At 39.9% G+C, this 17,847-nt stretch overlaps 1 long non-coding RNA gene across 2 annotated transcripts in view; it reads left to right on the top strand.

Annotated features, from left to right (window-relative positions):
* The first annotated feature begins 3,835 nt into the window (after positions 1-3,835).
* Positions 3,836-17,847, top strand: part of LOC117542314 — a 154,070-nt gene continuing 140,058 nt past the window's right edge. For both annotated transcript variants that reach the window (XR_004568411.1, XR_004568410.1), the window contains exons 1-2: positions 3,836-4,104; positions 4,291-4,338. This is a non-coding gene — a long non-coding RNA (uncharacterized LOC117542314). The remainder of the gene's footprint in view (positions 4,105-4,290; positions 4,339-17,847) is intronic.

The raw sequence follows: 17,847 nt of genomic DNA on the forward strand, positions 1-17,847 counted from the left end.
AAATTCGCGGATTTCCACTATCCCTTTAACATTGAGAGACGCTTGAGAGAATTGGAAAATTAAACCCCACATGTACAAAACTCTTCAAATATATTTCTCATTAGGTTTGAGTGGCAGAATGGCATCTGGATGGAGTAAAGGGCTCAACAATGAAATTGTAGTTCTTAAAGTGAGACTAGAGTTTATTGCTGAATAATTTACCGTGAGTGGTATCAGTAACATTGCAGTTTACTTTCTGCTTCTAATTTCAAGATGTACATTATTTTAAATGTAGTGCGTGCAAGATCAAATACTTTCATACTATGATATTTGAGAAAAGCACATGTAAAGAAGAATTTCAACGTTTGCTTTTCCTGTTAGAATATGTGACAAAGCCTCTTTAAAATAAGTGGCCAGGCAAAAATACAGATTGAATGTGTATTTTGTTAGTTGTGTTTTTACATCGTCCTCAGCAGTCAGACCTGCAGACAGACAGGCGCTGGCAGTCAGACATGCAGTAGAGGAGACTGACTGACAGTGAGAGGAGCACATGTATAAATCTGGCATAATGCTGATTTTTACTTTTCCCTAAGAGGACTGCTAGCATGGCAGAAAGGAAACAAGAATTATTCAATCAAACAGTTCTCCTTCCATATCCAGATTTGACTCCATCCGCATAAAGCTTGCGGCATAATCCTTTTATCAATCCCTCCGATGGAATACTCTTATTGGAAATACCCAGAGAGAAATAATATTAAGGTCATTTCTATCTCTAGTTTATTTTCTCCTCTAAAAAAACCCACTGCTTTCCGTTTTTATCTTGAGACAATAATTACTTCAGGTCTGTGGATGGAGACCTAACTGCTGATTATGGATGTTCTCTGACCACTGAGGGAATCTCTGCCCTCATCAGTAATAACTGAATCAAATTGTCCTCATTTTAAAAATAAAAAAAGCATCTCTGGGAAAATGTGTCCATACTGTGCTTCGGTGAGCCTCCGACAGGCAGGTTGGAGGGAAAATGTAATGTGGGTCAGCTGGTAGTACTAATATCTCTAAAGTGGAAGATATGGAAGCTGTAGGAGCTGCTGTTCTGTCCCGTCAGCGCTTCAAGCTTTATATCTCCGCTCTGCGAAGCTCTGTCTGTGTAGCTGTGTTTAAGAGTTTAGGTTGGTGTGCAGCCCCGGGGTTATTGTTGTATTAAAACAATATTCCTCAATGGATTATTACAATTCTCCATGATGTTCCAACACCAGAGGAGTTCAGGTGCATGCTGAGTTTATCCAGTGTCTCAATAATCACAACTGCAATAATCTTTGCTTTTTTCATAACTTTTGATCTCCACATTCAATATGGACATTGTTTTCATATTTAAATATGGTTTTATTTAACTAAAGGCATATATACATTGTGATAAAAAAAATGTCCTTCTTCTTTTGTGCGTAAAGTAAGAGCTTTGCAATTATTCTGCAGTAAATGGAAAGTTATTGTTTCATACACATTTGTATGGCATTTTTTTTTGGTCCAATTTATCCGATAAATGTATGATGGAGAATTGTCAGACTATTATTCTGCCCAAGGCAACAGCTGAATAATTTGTAGCTCTGAAGAAAGTTCTTTAAAGTCTTAAAAACTACACCTGATATCAGTGCTGTATGGGATGGGACACTTATCAGAAAACTGAAGTGAACAGAAAAGACACTTTAAAAACTGGTAGTGGGGACAATGCTTCGAACTATCCTCTCAAGTCTTAACACAATTAAAGAAGTTGGGGCGTCGGCCCCTTACAGACATATCTTTCTAAATCTCGTCAGCTCTCCAGTTATGTAAATGATTGTTATTCCGTAAATACCGTTTCCCACAATCCCGAATACAAATAAATACATATATATTTTTATATTTGTATTTTTTTGTATTCAGGATTGTGGGAAACGGTATTTTGATCTCTCTGTCTGTACACACACAAACTGAAAGATTGACAATAAAGTTGACTTTGACTTGACTTTGAAATGCGGATGTTCGTTTTCTTCCTATGTCCTGGCAGCCACGATTGGAAATGTCATCAACACGCGTATTGGCTCACTGTGAATTCTCCAGACAATAAGTGGCTGTATTCACTCATGGGCTCTTTTTGACATTACAAGGACTAAGTTCTAGCTGAGAGGGTCAAGTCTATAAGTCAGGGCAGTCTTAATTGGACATTTGCATTATCACATACAGCTCCTTCTTCAAAGTCCAGAAAATGTTTTGGTTGAGGTTCATGTTTAAAGCGCTTTAGTCCCCAGTGTTGAGTAAATGACTACACTACAACTCAGATAAATCATTTCTACAAAAAATGGTTTGTTGGCATTTTCAGTTGGTCCTCATAGAGCAGTTCAGCAGATCTTCTTTATATCAGATAACCAAAACTAGACTGTAGTACTTGTGGATGGACAACATTTCCACGACATCCAGTTGTTTTGTTCGTTTGACTCCGTTAATGGTTAGCGTTTCATCACACTGATGGAATGACACAGCCTACGACCTGGAGTATGATGTCTGGTCAGTGAATCCAGGAGTTATCTGGCTCCTTTCTATTAGCCTCTCTGACCATTAGTGATCATGCCAGGTCTCAGACTATCACTTCATCCTGCAAGCTGTAGTGTGTGATGATCTGCTAATGGGATAACAAGTCATAGGACACTTTGCTCTGGCTAACCCTCTGCTGAAACTGTGTGTGTGTGAGGGAGAAAGCAAGAGGGCTCCAAAGCGGTGTGTGACTACAGCCCTATAATTATCCTCCTGAGGAAAACAAGTGCAGAGTGAGTGGTCCATTGTGGAAAACAGGATTATAGCCTGCGAGAGAACAGAGCGCTCTCCACTTTGTGTTGGCAAATGTTTTCAACTTGAGTTGAGCTGTTTGATTTGGGCTGCATGTTCAGAGCATGTCTCATGTTATCAATTCCATTCCTGTCCATTCTGCTGAATATGTGACTTTGTTGTCTTGGAATGTGGCCTAGTGTAAAGCCAGGGCAGGTGGTTATTAATATGACAACATGCACGCATGCAGGCAAACACCTCATTTAGTTTGTTTTGATTAAGGTGTACGACCCAGAGCGAGGTGCAGAGACAAGGCGAGCGGAAGAAAGAGAAAGAGAAAGCAGGCTTTTCTTTCTTCAGCGTTCCCTGTGTCAGTCGTGTAAGGAAGCCACCAAACCAATAATTTTGTCAAGTTCTTTTTTTAGCGTAGAGGCTGAAGCTTCTTTGGATTGCCACATGTATAAAGGCAGCCCATATAAAGCCATTCACAGCACTGAATGAACACGCCATCTGTGGGGCTTTCTTATTTCCTCTTCTCTTTTATTCCCCTCCTTTTGCAAGCCTTGTAATCAAATTTGAGCAAAATCAAATGGCGGGAGGATAGAGGGAGAGCAGTGGGGGGAGGAGGGTTCAATGAAAGTACCTTTTGTTGGTCTGAAACGAGCAAGTAATTTACAAAATGCCCTCCCTTTGTGCAGGGGGCTAAGGGAAGAAAGAAATCAGTAGCTTTTAGAAGCTAGGCCTTGCGCTGCGACGGGCAAGATAATGAAAGCCGTCTTGTGTTTGTGGGCTAGAGAGCATCTCAAAGGCAGACCGGGCCCCGGCTCAGGGTTAGCTCTGCTGCTGAAAAAAACAAAACACAACACTCTCCTCTGTGTATGTGTGTGTTTGTGTGTTTGGCAAAGAGCGGCAAAACAGGACGGCTGTGCCCGGCTTCTCTCAGCAGAGACACTCTGAGGATCAGACGGCGTTGTCGATGCTGAGGAGAGAAGGGTGAAAGAATGGCTTTAGCGACACTGAGCCTCCTCTTACCTGTCGTCCTGTTGCAGGTGCGTCCAGCCATGAGACGAAGATGCCAAGGAGGAGATGACACGTCCCACATGGATCAATGTACTGAGGGAGCATGAGGGGGAAGAGGAGGCAGACTGTTTTCCTCCTCTGGGATTAGAGCGACTGACTGCTGAAGGACACTCAGCCTCTACCTGCATGGATCTGCTGGATTATTACCTGAGTGACACCTGAGCAGGCTGCACGGGAATTTCCCCGGTTCGAAACCTTGGAATACATTCCTGCAATCTCAAACTAACTTGTTAACTGAAACAAAGAGTAACAGAATATTCTGAATAATGCATGTATTTACCCGGCTCACTGAAATCAAAGCTGTGATTATTGGTTATCTGCTTGACAACCTAAAATGAGTTATGTTCTTGGCACTTCTTCGTGAAGTTGAAATTATTCAATAATTCATCATGAAATGTAATTAAAGTGCATTTACATGTCTCTGGCCTACAGATTCATTTGGGCGGTTACCTGATGTTTCCTGTGGCACTGCGCACACTGGTGAGTGACAATTTATATGACTACAGATATGTGTTTTTCTCTTTATTCGTTCCTCCTTTTATGTCTATCTTCTTCTTACTATCTAGCTATGTTACCCCTTTACTAAGTTTGACCTAAGTGACAGCCATTGCCTTTCTCCTGCAAACTCATCATGACTATCTAATTTGTCGTCTGAAGTGCCTGAAATTAATTTGGTTTATATTTGACTCTTTGATATTGATCAATATTGATTGATATTTGATATAACGCTTTGGTTGTCATTCATACATGTGTGTGTTAATTTGTTTAATGCTGAGCCTTTACCTCTTCTTGCTCTTTCTGAACATGTATTCATACCTGTCGCTTTATGTCTGGTTTTCTTCAGCTTAACTTCAGAGTTTTTAGTGCAACAGGAGAAATAATGTCTTTGAGTTTGTCTTGGTTATTAGTTACACCTGTTGGTGGGAATTATGATTTGCCACTGTTCAAACAGCCAAATGCAATACTTATTTGTTTTTTGTGTGTGTTTTAGGCGATATTTTCTACTCTAGTACGATGCAACATATGAAAACAAAGTTATTGCAGCACTATGTGACATATGCGGCCGTGATGAAACAGAATATACGTAGTACTTTGATGTGTGGTATCAGCCATTTATCACTTATTTCAGATCTTCTTATTCATATCTTAAAATGTCTCTTATTAGAATCACTAGTTGCAAACCTTGAGACAAATACGTTTTTAGGAGGATAGTTACTCGTAACTTTTCCCTCTCTTGCGATTCCATGTAATGTCATTGTTAGCGCTGCTTTTACAAAGACAACAAATGTTTACCGTTTTCCTCAGAGCCTACAGCCTGCGACAAATTTAACAACTTTTTTTACCATCAGGGAAATAGCTAGAAAAATAATTATATTTATTTCAAATGCTGCTCAGAGTAATTTCAGTCCATGACCCTCCTACTAACAGCAAGGGGCCCATCCCTCTCATTTTGTGTCATGCGCAGGAGGTCTCATGTCTTAAGCTTTGTGCAAATATACGTGCTATGACCGAAGGGAAACTCGGCATATATCTGGGGAACTTTGGTGACTTTTGGAGCTCAAGCTGCTAGCTCATTTTGGCTTCACTGCACAGGACAAACTGCATTTTGTTTACAGCGGCTTTGTCCCGTAAGCGCAGTAATCATTTACCCCGGTGATTGTAACTAATTTAAATTGAGATTCATTTTGGCAACTAATCTGCCCAATCTTGTCATTATTACAGTGGATCATCATACAAACAGTTAGTTTAGTTGACAGGAAGTCAGTGGAGCAAGTTGGACTCGGCATTGTCAAAAAAACATTTTGGGATGTGGATATGACTGAACATAAGTAGACCGATGTTTAGAGGTTTTTATTTTTATTTACCAATCTACTTTTATTGTGGATTTTCAACATGTGTCTACATCAGTTGTTCTCAAACTTTCTCTGTCAGGCGGGGGGGCCCGACTTTTTTTTTTTCTCCAAAGGGGGGCTTTGGAGAAGAAAAAAAAAGTCGGGCCCCCCCAACACAAATAGTTAGGCTCAGTGGCGGCGCCAGAGACTTCTTTTGGGGGTGCTGTGGGGTAGCTTGACGTTTCATAGAGGGTGCTCAAACATTTAGGGTTTCCCATTAATGTACCGGGTGCTACAGTGGAATGTTCTACTGCAACATTCCCCATGCATATACAGTGTACCCGCGACTGTTACAATGAAGGCTAGATAATCAGCTCACGGCATATAGGTGTAAGCAGGGGTAAAGTGCTATTTTTATAGGTGGTGTGTGGACCTTACATAGGGGGGTCCGGGGGCAAGCTCCCCCGGGAAGATTTTTTTTAAATATTGAAGTTAAAAGCATCAATCTGGTGCACTTTGAGAGCAAAATGAAGAGATCTATGGATACCTCTCTCAACACCCATATGAAACAGAACTGTAAACAGATTTACTTTTTCTTTATGGATATTTTACAAATCACCCTTTTAAACGTTATTCTATTTTTAATATCATATAGTATTTCATACCTGTTTTTCATTTATTCTCTTATTTTTTTATAATGATCATATAAACGTGTGCCTCGGAAATAATTGTTTACATTAATGGTGACCAAAACGTTTGAGACCCACTGATATAACACTGAGAGAGTCCTTTAGCTCACTGAGTCTCCAGTCTGACAGGAGAGGACTCTCCTCCACTTTGTTGTTGAAAAAACTCCTTATATCCGTTATCGTAGCTCGCTAGCACCAGAAGCTAACAACAACAATCTCCGGTACCGGTGCGCTCTCTCTCGCTCTCTCTCGCGCACACAAAATGGCTCGTTCCACACACACACACAAAGCCAAGCTCTAATGAAACACAGAGACCCAGACGTAATAGTACTGTACTGCATCATATTATTTTCGAATCAATACTTTTTCAATTTATTTTTATTTTTATAATAACCATTTTTCCTCCTGGTCTCTCGCGCCCTCCCTGGCATGCTTCTGCGCCCCCCACTTTGAGAACCACTGGTCTACATCTCAGTAAAATATTGATTGTTGTTGTCTTATATTCAGAGTAGTTAGATTAAATAAATGTATTTGTGTATAATATTTTGTTTTTAAGATTAACCAGATGCAATATTACATTATCTAATAATCAAAGAAGTTCCATTCTGCAAAAGGAATGATTTGACTGTCTGTACACAACACATGGTTCTGAAGGGAGCAGTGCGTTTATAGATAATATGCCCTATTAGAGAATGAGTGAACGATGTGATTTAAAATACAACAATCAATACTTTCACCACTTTCTACATCAAGTTTGCGTAACCATACCAACAATTATTCAGCTTGATGCTACCACATCATACAGTAATTTGAACAAAACATACTCACTTTTGAGACTGACTGAGCAACTCACTTTAAAGATGACTCAACTCCAACAACGTTTCCTTTTTTATGTCATATTGAGACACCTGACTGTTTCATTACTTATTGGTCGTTTAACCAACTGTTATATTAGTTTCACCAGAGAGTTAACTAGTACTGTCACTATGGTTACCTGCAATTGATATACACTGTGAAGTGATTCAGACTGAAGACTATCATTTAGTTTTAACTTAAATCTGGTTGAGAGAGCTATATTTGTCAAGTGTCAATTCAAGCAAAGAAACGAATGAGCTGAATCCACCCATCACTTTTCTGCCACTTATTCGACAGTAGGCCATATGAGATTAATGATCTTAGTAATATTTCTGGTTTTATACATTATGGCTTGAAAGTACTAACAAATGGTGTACATGTCAAAAGCATAATTCATAAATTATGTTAGGCCTTCTAATCCTACTTTACTTTGTTTCCTTTACTGGTATGACATTGAAAACATTATTAAATTGTAATCCATGTCATATTAGAAATATCTTTAATAGTCTTATATATTTGGTGAACACTGCAGAACTTGTGGTATAGAAGCTCTTGTTTGGCCTGAGACTCTTTATCAGTAAAGTTTCACACGTTCCTGTTTTCTCTTCAGGGAACAATAAACAGGCATGCCACATGAGCTGATTTCTCTGTTGGCATATTGAAATGTCAGAATTTACACTGGAACAAATACGCTGGTTAAAATTCAATTGGAACAGAATGGGTAATGAGCTATCTCGGTGTTGCCACACACTAACAGGCTGAGTCCCAGTCTGTCTGGAGGTTTACAGTCACTTAGTCACACGGCATGCATCGCTGCTCTGATTGTTCAACCCCTCGCTCCCGTGCCCAGGTGTGTGCATGTTTGTGTGTGGGAGGAGGAGGAGGAGGAGGAGGACAGGAAAACACAGGCTCTTCACTTTCTTGTTTCATTCAATCGCATACAGTCACATGTTGTAGAATTTCAATAATCACACTATTTAAAGCTTAGTTTTGACTTTTTACCCATAAAGTCTTAAGTTCAAAACTAAACTTTTAAAATTAAAGAATGATGCAAACCTCAAAAAGGTCAACTTTTCATACATTTCACTTTCAAATTGAAATGTCTTATCACTTTCACTCACACTTCTGTGTTCAAATTCAACCGATACCAACATATGCTAATACAAAGTATGAATGAAAGTATGCATTAGTATGATATTGCAATCGTTTGCATGTTCACTTATAAATAAAAAAGAAGATTCCCTCACACGGCTCTGGCATTGACATTCTGTTTTTGAATCAATACATCAAACGGTTTCAGTCCCAATTATGCTATTTTTGTTTATTGCATCATGCGTCTTTTTCCTAACCAATATTCAATTATTTCTAAAATAGGCACTTTTTTACGTACCCTATCAATAAAGCAAAAAGTCAGCCATGCAGCTATGACAACCAGTTAACGTCAGACATGACTGGACGTATCAACATATATATATTTAATAATAAATCATATTTGCTTCTTATCTTTTCACCCTCTCCAGTGTCACACATTACTTTGACCGCAGCAGCATGTTCTCTATTAAATCTTGCGGGTTATTAATCATGGCTAGGTTAGCGCTGTGTTGTGACCCGTACCACTCCCTGAGGAACCCCTAATAACCGCTAATGGGCTGTTAAAGAAGTGAGCGGGGCCTCTGACTCTCAGGACTGGATGGTCGGGTCTCACCACCAATTACAGCTCATCGAGCATGAGGGGCCGAGGGCTGATTCCATCTGTAAGTGTGTGTGTGTGTGTGTGTGTGTGTGTGTGTGTGTGTGTGTGTGTGTGACTGCACCTGCAAGTGTGTGTGTGTGTGCATCTGTCAGTCAGGCTCCTCTTCCACACAGCTAGCAGTGCATAGGGCGTCATTAGCGGCAGCAGCAGCCAGTCATTAAGCCTGTCATTTCCTCTGTCTGCCAGCTGACCTACTGATTTGGACAGCTTCTGTGCTTAACCTATGAACTCTCATTCCCCTGCTCACTGCACGTGGGGGGGGGTGTTTGTGGAAGCAGTGAAGGGCTGTGTGTTAGACGTTTACAATATGAAAAGCAATTGGCTTCAGTCAAAATACAAAGAGTTCTTGCGCACAAAACTTTGCTATTATTCATGAAATGTAACATTTTAGTTTTCATTGTTTTTATTGACTTGACCTTTAATGAACAGAAAATACTCTGCCTGTCAATTTCAAACTATGTTGATTCTCTTACCTTAACACGTTGGTAACATATTGTATGTGTCAAGTAAATAAATGTGTACACAGTAGAAGTAAGTGATGAACAGTGTGTTATACGTTTACATTGCACACTTTGTAGAAGTTGCTGCTGTGTGGAGCTGTTTGATTATGTTTCAGGCTCACTTATTATTGACCAACAATTGTCTGGATTTGTGGAAGGAATACCTCGGCAAAGAGAATTATTGATTGAATGTCATTGAACTGAATGGCCTTCAACTCAATGGAGTTTATATGCAGGAAGAAACTGATTAGGATGATAATAATAATAAGAATGCATACATTTGATTATTCATAATGTAAATGTAAGGTTATTTTTCCTCTCCTCTCTGTTATACTTGATGTGACCATCATAGTTAAGATAAGAAAAGATTTGGGAAATCGTTTTTGTTGCAGCAGCATAACATACCTAATATATGATTTAAATATGGAACAGTTTTTTGAACCCTGAAGTGAGATATTCTTTTGTTGCCATGCCAACCTGTATAAAAAAAGGTATTTGGTGTGAGTAAAGGTAAACACTCTTACATTTCAATTTCCGTGAAAGTTGCCAAAACATGATGTAACCGATAAAAAACGAATACAAATGCACATGAAAGAATCACAGTGAACATAGGAGAGTTGGCAGGTATGCATTACGTGCGGCACCCTTCATTTTGTTACAACCAAAACTACACTGCAATGTAGAGGCAAAGCGCCATCAAAATGTAATTTCCTTGTCACTTTTGCTCGGCTTGTTTCTGTTGGAAGATTTTCTACAAAGCTACATTTCTCCACTGCCATGTTCCCACAAATTCATCCTGATGTAATTCAAACATTCACTGTACTGCACAGCTACTTTGCAATTTAGCTTCTGTTTGCATCTTGCAAACCTACTTTAAAAATGTATTTTCATCCACATGGACGTTTTAAACAGGTGTGCACTGGTCCCTTCATTTACATATGCCCTAATACCTCCTGACTTCTCCACAGCTGGGATTAACCTTGTGCTACCTTGTCTTAGCTGTCGCTCACTGTGGCTCTCAGGAAGCCGCCTGAAGCCCTGCTAGAAGCGATAGAAGTGGAAATTAGGCAGCTTTTTGTCCCAAAGCTGCGGCATTAAGACAGCCCTCACCTTGGCCTGTGGGAGCTGCGTTAGCCACACAGCTAATCCAAAAGCTAGCAAAGTCAATCAGTCAGACCTTAAGCTAACTAAAGCTACCCCTGCTCTTACTTGTCTTTCCGAGATAAGGTAATGAGGATACAGAGGGGTTAAGGTGAAGTTTGCCGGTCGTGTATTTGAGTGCCACGAGTAATGGATGACCAGTGAATATCTCGGTAAATACGCCGACTCTCAGGTAGGAGGGTAGGAATCAGAGGGGTATTGTCTTAAGATGATAAGGCAATGAGAGGCTTACAGAGTTGTATCAGTGGGCGAGGATGGGGAGACTTGCTCAGTAATACCTGCTATCTAGATGTGACACCACAGCTTGGCCCCCAGCACGCTAGGCGCTGTTAATATTCCCCTTTTGTCTTGTCCTGATAAGCTAATGAGGGTTATAGCGAGGGGTGCCAAGGGTGTTAGGAGCTGCATTAGTGGACGGACAGGAACAAGGGACAGTCAAGCTGTTAAAGCTCCTGGTGAGACGCTGTAGGGCAGCTCCAGGCTCCAGGTGTGGATCACATATCACTAGTTGTCTCATGCTGATAAGGAGGAAAGGTGAAAGTTAAAGTAGGATAATAGTAATATTTCTCGAATGTTGACTGAGAGTTGTATTATGTTACTTTAATACCTGCCAGGTTTTTAAATTGTAAAACGGCAATATACTGTATGTCTTGACAGTGGTGTACTAATAACACAATTGAACCTTCAGTAGTTTTGCCATTGGCATAACCTCATCAGATGTATTTAATATACTATAATTGTATAGGGGGATATATATATATATACTATTTTTTGGTTTTAGGCTTTATTGTTAAAACATTTTTTTTTCTTTTCTTATACTCTCTGTCTTAATATACACCTTCTGTCTGAAACGCTCCTTTTAATCGCCTGTATCTTTAAGCCCCTCTGTCGATAAAGCTCAGTCTGCTGGGGTTTGTGGGTATTTATATACTCCTTTTGCTTCTCTGCCCTGCCATTGCTGTCGTGGAATGACTCCATGGCGGCACTTTCTTGCTTTTATTAAAAATATTATAGTTGTGACATCACAAGCTAATGGATGTTCTGATGGCTCTTTTTAAAGGCACAGTTTCTGAATACTCGTTGTGTGCATTTTTATGTTGCGTTTACTTTCACAGTATTTACAGTATATAGCATCTATAAAAAATAAGGACTACTTAAGTTATAAAGCTCTACATCTTTACTGTTTATACTACCTGCTAGCATTTAATGGCAAAAAATAACGTAAGCGAAATAAAACGATTATCTTTTTATTATTATGACCTTTTTTTTTTTTTAAATACATTTTTTTTAAATTGGTTTTGCAGTTGAATTATACTTAAAGTTCAGGGTAATCAACACATGTTTTTTCTCCAATAAATAGATGTTTTCAAAGTAAATGGATAATCGTTTTTAATAATCCTGATATCAATTATTGACCCAAATAATCAAGATTATGATTTTTGCCATAATCGAGCAGCCCTACTCTGTTTGCTAGAAACACGAATAAAGGATCATGTTGCAGCACACTGTAACGGCTGGATGTGTAAATAAGCAACTGTTTGCAAACAATTGATTAAATAAAGTAATAAAGGTGTTTCCACTGCAACAAGTGGCCCAAAGTATTACCCACATTCCAGATGTAAAGCTTAATACTGCTCAGATACTTTTATATTTGAGAAGGTTCCCATTGTATCACTTCTGAATCCATCATCACCCAGCCCAGTGACTCTTGGTGACTTTTGAGTTTAAGGAAATGTATTCAAGTTGGTTTTAAAGCTCTTCACACTACCTTCACACTGCATTCACATTATCAGCCACATCTTGACTGGAAAGAGAGCTCATACAAATACATCATTTGTGAGGCGTACATTATAAATGTGTACTTTTAAATAAAAGTTGTAGGCAGTTCTCAATCTTTGTTGCTTATTAGGTTGACTCTTTTTGCAATGTGAGCTTTACTCTTGGCCACTTGTCCATATTGACAATGAAAGGTACAAACTTGTAATGTCAATACTTGATGTAGCTGTTTCTCTTCATTTACTGTTAAACGCACAGTGTAGCTTCAAAGGGAGTGGGAACATTCTGGCTTTACTAACATCGCTATTTTAAATAATTGTAACCAAGATGACAATACAACCTCTTTTTGTATGTTATGTCAGTATCTTTGTGACTTTTCATGAAAAAAAGAAAGTGAACATCAAAGCAGTTGAAAATGTACTCTTGTATAGCTTAAAAACGTGTCCCTTAAAGGTGGGGTAGGTACGTTTGAGAAACCGGCTCGAGTGCGCTAGAATTTGAAAATACACGACCGGAGAAAACATCTGCCACTTCCTTACAGAGCCCCTCCTCCAACACACACGAATGCGCACATGACCAATGAGGGCACGAGATAAGTGTGTGCACAGATGGAAGGCTGACAGGCAGTTAGGCCATCCAGTTACTTTAGCCGGGCCGGCTGAAATGATTGGTCGTGCTTTGTACAGTACTACGGCTTCCACTGATGACATTTTTTTATGGGTTTTTTGTCAAAGCACTTAAGATATTCATTGCTATCGGGATGTTAAGAGCATTCCATGGATACAAGTGTTTCTCGAGCCGGTTTCTCAAACTTACCTACCCCACCTTTAAGGACATCTGTCATCAACATTGTATGTCATTTACGATGATATAAACGGACGATAAGATGTTTTTGTTCCTAATCATAGGAAATGCTCTCTTCCTATTAGTCTTTTCTCATATTGATAACTCATATTCTCTAGTTATAGTTATATTTAGTTTGACTATCATTTGCTTTTGAAACCACATTCTGGGAACTGTAGTACTCGAAACTCTTACAACGATGTGGACAGTAGTTTACCCTTAAATGCCACGCATTTAATCTGAGAGTGAGGTGAAGTGGATGGACAACAGAGGAAGGGGACGGCAGGAGAGGAAAGAAGCCTTACTCTCTATGTGATATCTTCTTCTTTTTTGGGGGGCTTTTTTGGATTCTCTATTTACCTTGATGTAGCTTTTGGGCTATCTTTAAGAATCTCAAATATTTCCATAATGTAGAAATAAAAGGATTGAAGATTTAAGGAACGGGGGTTGATACTAGAGACAAAATAAAGGTGTTGGAGATGAACTAAGTTTTAAAACTGGAGCGTCACTGACACAAAGAAGGCAAATGAAAAAACATAAATGTAAGTGAAAGAAATGTATCACTGTGTGTCTTTGTGTTTGTGCTGCCTTAAAGAGGTTGGCTGGATAGGTAGCAGAAGTGTGAGTGAGTGTGTTTGTGTGTGTGTGTCTGCAAGTGTGGATCTATAACTAATGGTGCAGATGATGAGCCTGAGGATGAGGCTTCATGTAATCGTCTGCCATCCATCAAACAGCAAGCTGACAGCATCACAATACACAGCCTGTGGAGGGGAGGGACAAATGACTGGGGGTAAACATGCTCACACACACAACACATGCAATGATGCAGACACACACACTCTTGAATACATCAAGTGCTGTAAACACAGTTAAATGTCTAAGATGGTTTGTGATGTCTTTTTTTCAACGCTTTAATGAATTGTTTCTGATATTGCTGTTAGCTTGGTGTGGTTTATTCATAGCTGATAAATATGACAGTACAAAACAGTCCTCTACTGACCAAAAACTGCTCCTACATGGACACACACACACGCACACGCACACACACACACACACACGCGCGCATACAAGTTTGTCAGTCCTCCCTGTAAGGGCAATTACAATATCAGTTCAGAAAAAAGTTGTTGAAAGCAACACATTGTTATTCTTTGCCTTTTATATATGAGAGTACATTTGCCATCATTTCTACTTATCATTTTCAATGACATGCCGGCTGTGAGTTGTAGTCGACATTCACCTGATATTGATCGAACCATGTGTGAGTATACAGGTGTCCGAGAGTGTGAGCCATCAGTTGTCGTTGGCAGTGTTGGCAAGCCTCTTGAGGCTTCAAGGCCTCTCGGCTATCTTATCCGCGCACACTCCAAAGACACACAGCTGCGCGCGCAAACACATCGTCTGGCACCCCGCTCTGCTTTTGGAGCCATTACTGTCAAACAGCTGTTAGCACGTCAAGAGAAGTGGTGTTGATGGGATAGAGCGAAGGAGGGAGAGAGGCTGAGGGATAAATGGTCAGGGCCAATAGATAGATAGAAAGATGGATGGATAATTGGGTATAGAGGAAAGAGGGGAGGTGGGGGTGGGGGGGTGACAAGGGATGAAGTGGTGTATGGATGAATGGCACGGTGGAGGGAGGTAAGGGGGGGGGGGCTGTGCTAGGCCTTCTCTAAGTGAAGACAGATTGATGTGGGTGTCGGAGAGGACTCCAGAGAGGAACAGCCCTTTATTTGACAGTCAATTATCAGATAGACCCAGTGGCCTCGCAGTCCCCGGCCGTCACCCTCACACAGTACGTAAGTGGGTCTCAAACACTGGCTCGGCACCCAGGGTTGGACAACTGCAAGATTGAATGAGGCCCACAATGAGAAAAAAAGGACGGTTGTTTCAGGAATCTTTTCACTATATGCTCTACTCATGTTGCAGCTGCTCTGGTCTCTTTATGTCCTTCTGCCAGAAGATAGATGGGGTAATGGTTCTTGTATATCTATTGAAATGTTCCACTGGACAAATACATTGTTTTATTATTACTGTAGATCAGATTGAATGATTGAACAAAAGGATACACTTGCGTATTCTTTGTTACCTTGCAGATAGAAAGAACGTACATATGAAACCTTAACATAACCTTAAAGTTGTCTTAGTGGATTGATTGGCATTGTTGCTGGCTTATCGTAACCTCAATGTCACCTCGCTAATAATGGCCATTTATTAAAGGGTGATAGAGTGAAAAAATGTCAAGTATTACTGTGTTAACGAACCACTATTTTCATAATTTTCCACTTTTACATAGAAAATGAAATCCACACAGAAACAGCTCAAATCACTATTTGTTTGTTGACAGAAATACATGACTGCTCATGCAAAATATGGGCAGTTCATCAAATGTGATAAATCCATCAAACCCCACTATATATATCATATATATTTAAATCTACATTTCCCTTTTGTATAATTTCCAAACGTGAGGTGGCAAGTTTAGCAGGCAGATAATAAGGCACACTCTTTGGGGTTTGGAAAGTGTTTGAAGGGGCCTCGGGGAGTACAGCGACCTTGCAGACGAGGCCAGTGGAGTTCTGTTGCTATTGGCTAGCAGTGGTGCTCGACAATCAAGCCTCATGTGTGCTATTCAGTGTTTGGCCTTGAGCTGTGATACCACAGGTAAGTGCTGTGAAGAAATAACACATGTACACACATGAAGACATTGGAACAGATGCATGAATAGAAATACTGCTAACTTCTCTTCAGTTGCTCCTCAGTGAAAACGAGTGCTGGTTGTAGCCCATTTGGGAAGTTTATAACCTCTAGTTCAGAACAAGAAAACTCAAAATTCATTTGAAACTACTCGTAGAGTTTTGCACTGCCGTTTTAAAGGTAAATCAAAATATCTTTGGCCAAGAAGAACTGGAAAATAAACTCTAACTATATAGATTCCACCAAAATTCGTCCAAATTGCATTTAATCTTTGGTGCTTTGTTGACATTCGCCAATAGTTGTGCAGTTTGTTTGGTATATAGGGACTGTGAAGGCAGAATTATTCCAATAATATAAATATTGGTTCACTGACTCTTCGTGGCCTGTGTTAAATCATTTGTTTCTCCACCCTTTAATAATTACTTTAACTTGTATATGACCTACTCTAGTGCTTGTTGTGAAAAGTACATAAATCCCTGTTACCACGCTACCATGACTTTTAAATGACATCACACCACATAAAAGATGTATAATAACATTCATACCTACATGCGTGCTTCACGTCTTTCCTCATAACAAGACACGGCAGGTGGTTGCACTAAACAGAACATGTTCCAACAATGTGGTGGCTCTGTCCGTGGTGCTGAACACAAGGCAGCTACATCTGGGTAAACATGGACATCACCACCTGCAGAAACAAATCAAATGGTTCTCCTACTTAGGAGAAATGTTTTCAACGGTACAGCCATTGATCAGAAAGGCAAGACATTCTTCTGTCTCTTTAAACATGTCAACGTCCACATTGTTTATTTGTTAATGCACTTGTTGATACTGTCAACTTGGTGAGCTTTAAAAGAAGGCCTGTACAAACGTAGCTTGTATCCTTAGCCAGGTTGATGTCTTCTGTGAGGCAGAATGGAGATGCTTTTCATTCAGAGTTGCACGACACAGATAAGTTACTTTTTTATTTGATTCACAAGCTGATTTTTCCATTTATTCACGACGCATAATTGTATATTCTAGAACATCTATAAGTAATCATTTCAAAGACTCGCACTTCAAATAAAGGGGATTTGTTATCTTTCGTGTTATAGGGCTGTTCAAGTTCCTGTCTGAACTCAATATCCACAAACAAACGTCCTTACTGACACCGAGCCTCACATGTGAAATATCATATGGACTTTATTCAAATGCATCAGTTAAGGAAATGTCTGACATTGATGATCATCAGGGTGAAAACATTTATTAGCAGCTCATTTTGAGAAACAAATCCAATCCACAGACAAACTAAGATCAGGTCTGTGCAGCTTTGCAGGGTTACTGTTCATTTGTGTAAAGACAAATCAGCCGCGTCTTTACATCAAACCTTTGGCAAGTCTTAATTGATCGTCTTCCCGCTATCCCTTTCTTGTCCTTGTGAGAAGCGCGTTGCTCTTCATCTTTCTTCCTAAAGCGTCTTAGATCTGGATTCTGGTAAAGTGCGCTGTTGTGTTTAATACCAAAGCTTTTATTCTCAGTGTCAACTGCACATTTCCTGTGGTATCTCCGTGGTATGCTTGAAAAGTCACGGAGCAGTCTGGATGAAACATGCAGATGGGAAGCAAACAAGTGATCTGTTACCATTCCCCTCTTCTTCACAGTGTTCCTGTGCCTGCTTTTCTGATACTTCCAGCATCTGTAGTTTGCTGTGTTTTCGTTGTTGTGCGAGTGTTTGTTTGTTGCGCACATTTGGTGTGTGTGTGTGGTGTGTGCTGTCAGTGCCCCCTGCAGTCAAACCAAAGGGAATAAAGAGGCGAGGGAGGGAGAGGGAGACACCGTAGAGGAAAGATAGCACAGCGAGAGAGAGGGAACAAGAGGATCGTTTCTATTATCTCGGGCACACAGAGGAA

The sequence above is a fragment of the Gymnodraco acuticeps genome, unplaced genomic scaffold (genome assembly GCF_902827175.1).
Source record: "Gymnodraco acuticeps unplaced genomic scaffold, fGymAcu1.1, whole genome shotgun sequence".
Taxonomy (NCBI): domain Eukaryota; kingdom Metazoa; phylum Chordata; class Actinopteri; order Perciformes; family Bathydraconidae; genus Gymnodraco; species Gymnodraco acuticeps.